This window comes from Bombus affinis, chromosome 15 (assembly GCF_024516045.1).
Source record: "Bombus affinis isolate iyBomAffi1 chromosome 15, iyBomAffi1.2, whole genome shotgun sequence".
NCBI lineage: Eukaryota > Metazoa > Arthropoda > Insecta > Hymenoptera > Apidae > Bombus > Bombus affinis.
Window position 1 is genome coordinate 12,013 of NC_066358.1, and position 9,963 is coordinate 21,975.

At 37.8% G+C, this 9,963-nt stretch overlaps 1 long non-coding RNA gene across 1 annotated transcript; it reads left to right on the top strand.

Moving 5' to 3' along the window:
* The first annotated feature begins 264 nt into the window (after window positions 1-264).
* LOC126925099 (uncharacterized) lies at window positions 265-836 on the top strand. The gene is made up of 2 exons (XR_007713816.1): window positions 265-298; window positions 551-836. It is a non-coding gene; the product is annotated as an uncharacterized LOC126925099 (long non-coding RNA).
* The last annotated feature ends 9,127 nt before the right edge of the window (window positions 837-9,963 follow it).

Below are 9,963 nucleotides of genomic sequence, written 5' to 3' on the forward strand. Positions count from 1 at the left end.
TTGCCAATTGTCTATTCCTAATAACTTTAATCCTCTTCTGTGCCAGTATTCCTGCGTATAGCAGGTTAGCCGAAAGGTGGAATTCATTTGCCAGTTGCATCAAACGTAAGTCAACGCTACCCATTAAACACGAGTTAGTAGATAATAGACTCTCACCTAGTTCAAACCCCACGACAGACAAGTGTACAAGGTTTGTTTTCCTACAGGCAAGAAAGTGCTTACAGAGGCACTTCCAGTCTGGGAATTCAAAAAACACAACAGACAAGGGTACAAGGTTTGTTTTCCTACAGGCAAGAAAGTGCTTACAGAGGCACTTCCAGTCTGGGAATTCAAAAAACACAACAGACAAGGGTACAAGGTTTGTTTTCCTACAGGCAAGAAAGTGCTTACAGAGGCACTTCCAGTCTGGGAATTCAAAAGACACGACAGACGAAGGTACAACGTTTGTTTTCCTACAGGCAAGAAAGTGCTTACAGAGGCACTTCCAGTCTGGGAATTCAAAAGACACGACAGACGAAGGTACAACGTTTGTTTTCCTACAGGCAAGAAGGTGCTTACAGAGGCACTTCCAGACTGGGAATCCAAAAGACACGATAGACAAACAATACCCATCATACACTAACACTTCCAACTTAAAGAAAATAATAATAATAAAAGGAAATTCTTCGAAATAGTCCTTAGACTATTTCTGGTGGCAGCAACTACCATATTAATCGGACATCTCGATTAATATTTCATAAACAATCATACCATTTCAATTTTCCCCTTCCGATTAAACTTAAGATAACACAACAAAAAAAAAAAATTTTTATCTGGATTTAGTCTAGACTAACACGGAAGGCATAGCACAGTCAAATCGAACATAACAGAACGTAACAGAGTAAAAATTTTTGGTGGCAGCGGTGGGATACGCTCCATAGAGGATTAAAGTTATTACTGTCATTGATAAAATATATACCTGAAAAATAATGGCAACCAAATTAGAGTCATTGCATGAAGATATGCTTTTGACATTGTCGGAAAAACTAAGAACGTGGGATGCAAATTTTCGAGTAATAACCGATATGATTGCAAAAATGAACGAATTACAAAAAGACGTACGCGAACTCAAAACAATAAGAGAACCTCAGTCACCTGCATCGCCGCCGGCAACCCAACAAGAAACGGTACAGCCAGGTGGATATCCCCAACCGATTAAGCTAAAAGACGCGATCGAGTCAGTACCAGTATTCGACGGACATCGACCCTCAGTATTTCAATTTTTAAGAGCATGCGAGCGCGCACGAAACATGGTTCCTAGGCATCAAGAACCCCAGTTAGTAAAACTATTAATGAATAAGCTTCGCGGACATGCGTTTCTCGCCGTCGAAGATACAGAACTAATAAGTTTGAACGATTTCGGGAACAAATTAAAGGATCTGTTTGGCCCAAAGAAATCTCTTAACGAATACAAGGGAGAATTAGGAACGATATACCAACGACCTGGGGAAGATATATTAGATTACATGGATCGCGTTAGAAATCTTAGGTTAGCGATAATGGACGGAGAAAGAAGCGAGTACGGCACGATATCACCGGACATCCAAGATACAATAGATTGGGAAACGAGGGAAGCTTTCGTTAAGGGGCTCCCAAACGAGGTGTATTTACGTGTGAAGATAGCAGGATACCACACTTTAGAAGAGGCGTATCGCCAAGCCGTTAAGGCAACACAAGAAGTGAAACAAATGAACGATAGAACTCGACTCCAACGACCAACATTTCTGAATAATTACAAACGCGACAACGTACGACCCTTGACTACTAATAACAATATCAGAAACAATCATCAAGATCGAAGGTCCGAAACTCCATCACAACAGGATATCATAACATGTAATTATTGTAAAAAACCTGGTCATTTAGTAAAGGATTGTTATAAATTTAAAGCACGGGTAGATGCTGGAATAATTATACCCTATGCTCAAGAACAGTCGGGAAACCGAACACGTCCTTCGGGGAAATGGGGCGAGCCACGAAGGGACGAATTTTCGAATCGCCCAAGAGTGCAAGCGGCCACAAGGAGGCCGGCGCCTATGGTAATAAAGAGAACAAGGGCAGCTGCCCCCGCGAAATCGACTCCACAATCCGTAACAAGGAACAAAGCGAACGTAACGTCGACTGTAAAATCAAGGGAACAACCATTAAATACTGTGGGGGAACCATCTTACAGCCACGCGAAAATAAAAACAGAGAGTCCGAAAACTCAAGGCCAAAAGGAAGAACCAACACGGAAGGAACAGACGAGGGAAAACCACCAGGAACCGGACTCAGATGCGGAAGACGACCTCTTCGGATTATTTCAATAAAATTAAACGATTCTCTAACAACCCCAACTGCACGAATAGTTTCCCTAGACTTAAAAACCAAGACAAGTTTACTACTAGACAATGGATCAGAAATTAATATTATCAAAAAACCTGCTTTACTCGATTCAGCTATCATCGACGAACAGAAACAAATTGAAGTGAGAGGAATTACGGCAACGAGCCTGGTCTCCCTAGGGCAGACAGTAATACAGGTCGCAGGCCATCCAGTCATTTTTCACGTAGTTGATGACTCATTGCTGATCGATCAAGACGGAATCTTAGGATCCGAATTTTTTGCAGGATGCAAAGCTCGTTTGGATTACGAGAAAAGGCATATCAAATGGGGAAATATTTATATTCCCTTCGATACTAAAGAAAAAATAATCGTACCGAAACGAAGTTCGATAACATGGTCAATTAATATCGCAAATCTAGAGATAAGAGAGGGATTTATTCCCAAAATCGAGCCGATCAAGGGGATTTATTTTGGTAATGCAGTTGTGAGAAATCATAAAGGAAAAGGTTATCTGAGAATAATAAATACTACTTCAAGAGATTATGAATTTACGACACCAACAATGGTAATCAAAGAATTTGAAAACCCCACCCCGCTTCCTAGTACGGCGTGTAATACAATTTTAAAAACAAAGGAAAGCAGATCTGACAAAATAATTGAATTATTACGACTTGAACACTTGAACGAAGAGGAAAGGAAAAACGTCGAAAAATTGATTCGTAATAATCAAGATAGATTTCATATTCCAGGAGAGACACTGGAAGCAACTGGAATTCTAGAACATAGAATAATTACAACTGATGATATACCAGTTAATACAAAACAGTATCGTTACCCACCAGTACACCGAGAAGAAATAAATCGACAAATTCAAGAATTATTAGACACAGACATCGTGGAACCATCGATATCCCCATACAATTCTCCGCTATGGATCGTACCGAAAAAACCCGATTCGCAAGGAAACAAACGTTGGAGATTAGTTATTGATTATAGGAAGCTGAACGATAAAACGATCGGCGATGCTTTTCCACTCCCCAATATCACAGAAATATTGGATCAATTAGGAAGAGCAAAATACTTTTCTACGTTTGACTTGGCATCAGGTTTCCATCAGATCCGTATGTCACAGGAGGATGCCCATAAAACTGCATTTTCGACACCGTACGGACACTTTCAATTCAAAAGAATGCCCTTTGGATTAAAAAATGCTCCAGCAACATTTCAACGCTTGATGAACTCAGTATTATCCGGACTGCAAGGAATAGAACTATTCGTCTATCTGGATGACATTGTAATTTATTCGAGGTCACTTCAAGAACACGAAAGTAAATTTAACAAATTAATGGAAAGACTAAGGAATGCTAAATTACGATTACAGCCCGATAAGTGTGAGTTCTTACGACATGAAGTAAATTATTTAGGACATATAATTAGTGAAGATGGCGTAAAACCTGACCCAAAGAAAATCGAAGCCGTGTCGAAATTTCCACGACCCAAAAAGGTAAAAAACATCAAACAATTTTTAGGACTAGCAGGATACTACAGAAGATTTATACCCGATTTCTCCAAAGTCGCAAAACCATTGACGCAACTATTGAAGAAAGATACCCCCTTTAAATGGGCAGAAAATCAAGAAAATGCGTTCAATAATTTAAAAACAGCATTAATGACAAAACCCATTCTACAATATCCAGATTTTTCTAAACCCTTTAATCTTACCACAGACGCATCAGGATATGCAATAGGCGGCGTACTGAGTCAGGGGCCGATTGGAAAGGATTTGCCAATCGCATATGCCTCGAGATTATTAAATTCCGCCGAACAAAACTACTCCACTATCGAAAAGGAGTGTTTAGCAATCGTCTACAGCGCAATGCATTTCCGACCGTATCTGTACGGAAGAAAATTTACTATTGTAACCGATCATAAACCTTTGGTGTGGATGCATTCTATCAAGGACCCTACTTCAAGAATCTGGAAATGGAAATTAAAATTGTCGGACTTCGAATTTGACATTATATACAAAGAAGGCAGGGCAAACGCAAACGCGGACGCATTGTCTAGAAACCCTCCGGAGATCTGCCTACCAATCAGGAGGAGAGAAGAAAATTCACCGATCCAGTATCCTGCCCCAAAACGATTCGAATTAGACACCTCAACCGAAGACTCTCCCATATTTGAAGCTAAACCACGTGTCTTGTCTCCATCCCAAGACTCTACAAAACGAAGAAAAGTTTTTACCCGGAAACATTTTACCATAGAAGAAACCCCCGTAAAATACTTTGATCAAGCATTATCTGAACTCGATGCGAAAACAGGCGAAGAAATATCCAACCAAGAAAAGGAGGATAGTGATACAACAAGCGAAGAGGAACCCTCCATTGCAATCCCAGAACTAACATAACAACAAGAAAGAGACACGAGACCTACTATACTTGCGGAACTAAAAATTTCGGAAACTCGAGACTCGATTACGAGAGTGAATGATCATAAAATAATATTCATAGATATATATGGCACCCCGATAGATAAAGAAGCCTTAGAGATGAAGGAAGCAGGGCGATTGCCTCGTTATGAAAGTTTAATGTTGGAAAAAGCAAGGTTGAATCATGACTCCGGGAAATACATCGTATCCCTACCAATAAAAGAAAATCGAAATATTTCAATAACACCAGAAAATTTATTAAATTCATTAAAATCATTGTTGGACGTAGTTAACGAAAAACAACTAACTTCCTTCAGCATTAGCAAAGGAAATTTAGAAGAGATACCCTGGCGACACATAATCAGGAAATTAAAGGAGGTTTTCATAGAAAAAACAATAACTATTACCATTTGTACCGGGGAAGTAATTACCCCACCAGTAGAAACACGAAGCAATATAATACGAGAAAAACACGAATCGTCTGTAGCAGGACACAAAGGAATAACTAAAACTTATTTGAGAATACGACAACACTATTATTGGGAAAATATGAAAAAGGAAATTCAAGATTATGTAAGGACATGCAAGGAGTGCCAATTAAAGAAACTCACAAGGATAAAAACGAAGCAACCAATGATACTTACGGACACACCAGGTAAAGCGTTCGATAAAATCAGTATGGATATCGTTGGGCCGTTGCCAAAGACTCAAAAGGGAAACGAGTATATACTAACTACCCAAGATCTATTGACAAAGTACTCAATCGGGATCCTCATGGTAGGAATCTCTTCAGCCGAGATAGCTGACGCCTTCGTAAAACGATTTATCTGTCGATTCGGGTCGCCGAGAGCCATTCTCACTGATCAAGGAGCGAACTTTACATCTTCGCTAATGAAGAAAGTAGCAAAAAGATTCCGCGTTAAACAATACACCACGTCGGCATATCACCCACAAAGTAACGGCTCAATCGAAAGATCTCACCATGTATTGACAGAATACCTGAAGTTATATATTGAAAATTCCAGAAATTGGGACGAATGGGTGGAACTAGCCATGTTTTCCTACAATACCTCTGTACACGAAGGAACGAAATTTTCACCACATGAATTGGTTTTTGGACATTTGGCCAGAGAACCTACTGGTGAAGTGATAATCGAAGAAGACATGGAACCAACATACGCAGAATATCTCACAGACTTGTTCAATAAAATCTGTTGATTTTGCCGTGCAGCAAATGGCAAGGGAAAACTTGATAAAATCTAAATTAAGATCAAAGGAATATTACGACCGACGAATTAACCCTCAAAATTTTAAAACAGGTGATTTGGTATATCTACTAAAAGAACCTAGTAAAGGAAAATTCTCTGATCAATATACTGGACCATATAAAGTGTTAGAAATTTTGCAAAATCAAAACGTCAAGATTGAAGTAAAAGGACTCCCTCGAACAGTACACTTGAATAAATTAAAACTGGCACATCATCGAAATAGACCACCAGAACGATTCCAAGAGGAAATGTAACACGGTAATATATGGCGTAATATTGCTTGTCGAATATTGCATTTGCGTTTCAATCATTCCTTAGAAATAAAATGAGTAATCCAGTAAATAATTACAAAACAGTAAAAGTGGAAAGATATCTCGTGAACAATTATTCATCATAAAAAGAAACAAAACAAGTTGTGGACCCACTCCATAGAACATAGTATACAACTGTCAACGAATGGATAAACTAACCTCAACTGCTTCAATATATGTATATATGGAAGAAAATAATAGTGTTCAAGCTTCACAATATCTCAATTAAACTAGCGGAATGGTCTTAGCAAACAAAAGGGTACCTTATAAGTTAACAAAGTCCATATGCAACCAGTTATCGTAGAAGAAAGTGTACACGCAAGACTTCCACGAGGATTTGCTACGGTTCCATTTTCACAAAACATAATATATGATGGTATGAAGATACCGAAGGTAATAAATACCAAGGTAACCAATCATAACCTAAAAAAAGGGAAGAATGTTATAAATCATCTTGGAATAAAAATGGACAAAGTGGCAATAAAAATGGAAACAACGACAAAGCCACATGTTATTAGATTAAAACAATACACAGTATATAAATGTTATAATGATTACACAAACAACACCATCGTCACAAAAAAAAAAAAAAGTTTTAACTGCGCTAAAATAGAGGAAACTAAGCGACGAACGAACAATTATTTCAGTATTAAGCAAACTAAGGACGCGTCGCTATACTTTTACCGGAGACACTCACGAGCGGCCATCTTGGACCGCCATGAGCTATGCTATAGCATAGCTCTTACACGTGCACATCGACTAGAGACATTCACTAGCGGCCATCTTGGATTGCCATGAACATAGGAAAGCGTTTACGCATGCGCACCGAATACACGCAATAATTATGCACATTAAATAAATGCAAAATAATATTATTCCTATTGCAATTATACATCAATTATTAAAATAGAGTCACAAATAATTTTGCATTAATGTAATGTCGTCACATACTAGAGACATTTACAGGCGGCCATTTTAAATAACCAACACGTGCATATAGTATCTTTATGCGTTACAAAATAAATCATATTTTCAATGAAAGAATGAATATTTAATAAATAATAATAGAAATGGGGAAGATCATAACGAAGAAGGAATAAAATAATGATCAATACAACGTAACGCAAGAATAATGTAAATTGATGGGAACTAACTATGAGAAACAAACCACGGATCAGGACATTAAATGAAATTATTAAACCTTTAACTACCCGCGGCGAATGGATTTAGAAGAAATGATGAATACCGATCGACAAAATATTGGCATCGACGACTCACGCAAATAAATGCATATACCACTACATATACATACACATAACATACATACACATAAACATACATACACATTTATACATAACACATGCATACGTACAATTGTAACAACGATTAACATACTAAAACTCTTTCCCTATATATATACATACATATATAATATATATACAACGCAATAACAATAATATACACACAAAAATGAATACCTATGTAAAACGATCAACATTCATAACAAAGCATATAATTTTCGTGCATGTCCATTATATTTATTGACACACTCATACACACACACACACATAGATAAAACTCTATATAAATACATATATATATAAATTTTTGTAACTTATATTGTAAACACTAGAATGTAAAGACATAAGGTGTTAGCAAGGAAATCGCACCGCATTTTTAACACCAAAGACACACATCCTAACTCAACATGGAAATCATACAGAATGTAGTGCAGTACTACCCACACTATACTACATCGACGGACTCTGGCACAATTTCGTACTAAAACCGATGGAGGCAATTGCACCACAAGAACTCCGTCCAGACACACGCCAAACATGGCAATATTCAGCACCATCATCACTGGCCACAAGCGGAATATATACCCAAAGGGACCTGGATACACTACAGGACCACGTCATGTTCCCAGCTGAGAAAACAACAATATTAAACACACTGGCCAGAGGAGCAACAGGAAAAGTAATCGTCCCTGGAACGGTAAATATCTTGGGAATCATGGATGAAAACGCACTAACGACACTAGCAAAGAATACTGCATCGAAATTATGGACTGGTTTTATGGAATTCGGAACGGTCAGCGCAGCAATACTTGGAATCTTCATAATACTGAAAATAATGAAAACAATAGTTGACATAGTTATACATGGATATCAATTACGCGAAACTTACGGATGCGGACTCGCACTACTCGGAGCAATATGGAGCTCAGTCACTCACCTGCTATTGTACATCAAGGGAAAACGCAACGTCGAAAATCAAACACAACCACAAGGAATATCAATTACATCTAACGATACAATATATCAACAACCAACAACCACTACGTCCGCTCTAAATGAGCTGAAGGACACAATCAGTCAAATTTCCTCCGGAAATTTGAACTCCATGAGGGGGGGGGGGGGGTCCCACGCACCGCACGTGCCGCAACGAAAACATAGATAACCGCAATACACAAACAACGCAAGTATCAACTCTTATACCTGGAAACAAACACACAGTGCAATGAAAATGGAAATTCTTTAATAAAATTTATTAAACATAGTTTATTATTCATATATACATATATGAGATCGATATTCTAATAATAAACATAAAATTTATTAAATTGTCTGTCCTATTAGAAAATTACATCCTGAAGATATACATATACATGTGTGTAATACATTACTAAATCATACATAGACCAAGCGAAACATAACCAAAACAATGCAAATGATACACAAAATGCAACCTCAACAAGGGCAAGCAGCCACGCGACCGGCACATTCCACTGGTATCAGTAACGAAGGCCATGGAAAGAACGCAGACGCAGCATCAGCAAAATACGACCACCTGCAACATGTACATTCTTTCAAGCACCTTGTATATCATTAACACCAAGCAAAACGTGAGATGATCAAGAAGACGAAATTTCAGCAAAGGGTTAGATAATCAAGAAAACAAGAACCCCAGCTGAAATAGGTAGTTACGATATTCATAAATTGTCACGTAGTAATGGTACAATTACAAAAGAAATAATCGGTCACGTGACAATTAGGAAGAATATAAATAGAGATTCAGTACTCAATAGAGAGGTGTTGGAGTGCAGTTTTAATTGAGGTCAGAGCTGGTTTTACCGAATTCAGAATTTAATTGAAAGTAGTGTTGAAAGTAGTTAGAGTTCAGTTTTAATTGAGAGCAGTCAGAGGTCAGTCTTAATTGGAAACAGTGAGTTTAACTTAAAGAGTATTGTAAGAGTATTGCACTTAAAGTTCGGTATTAACTTGAGATTCGGTGATTCATTTATTCTTTGTTCATTCGCAAGTCGATCCGTCTGCGTCAAAGAAACAATCTAGTACATATTGTAATTCCGTTTAATAAAATTGTTAATTAAGTTCGAAAATCCGAAACATCGTGTAACTAATCGCGAAACAAAATTTAATTGTTAAAACCGATGCATCGCCAAACCATATTTACACCTGATCGACTCCACGAATCAAACAAGGTAGGAGATTCGAAATTGTACACCCTCTTCCTCTTTTTTTTTTTTTACTTTTAATTGAACAAAGTTGTCTTCAAACGAAAGTATCCG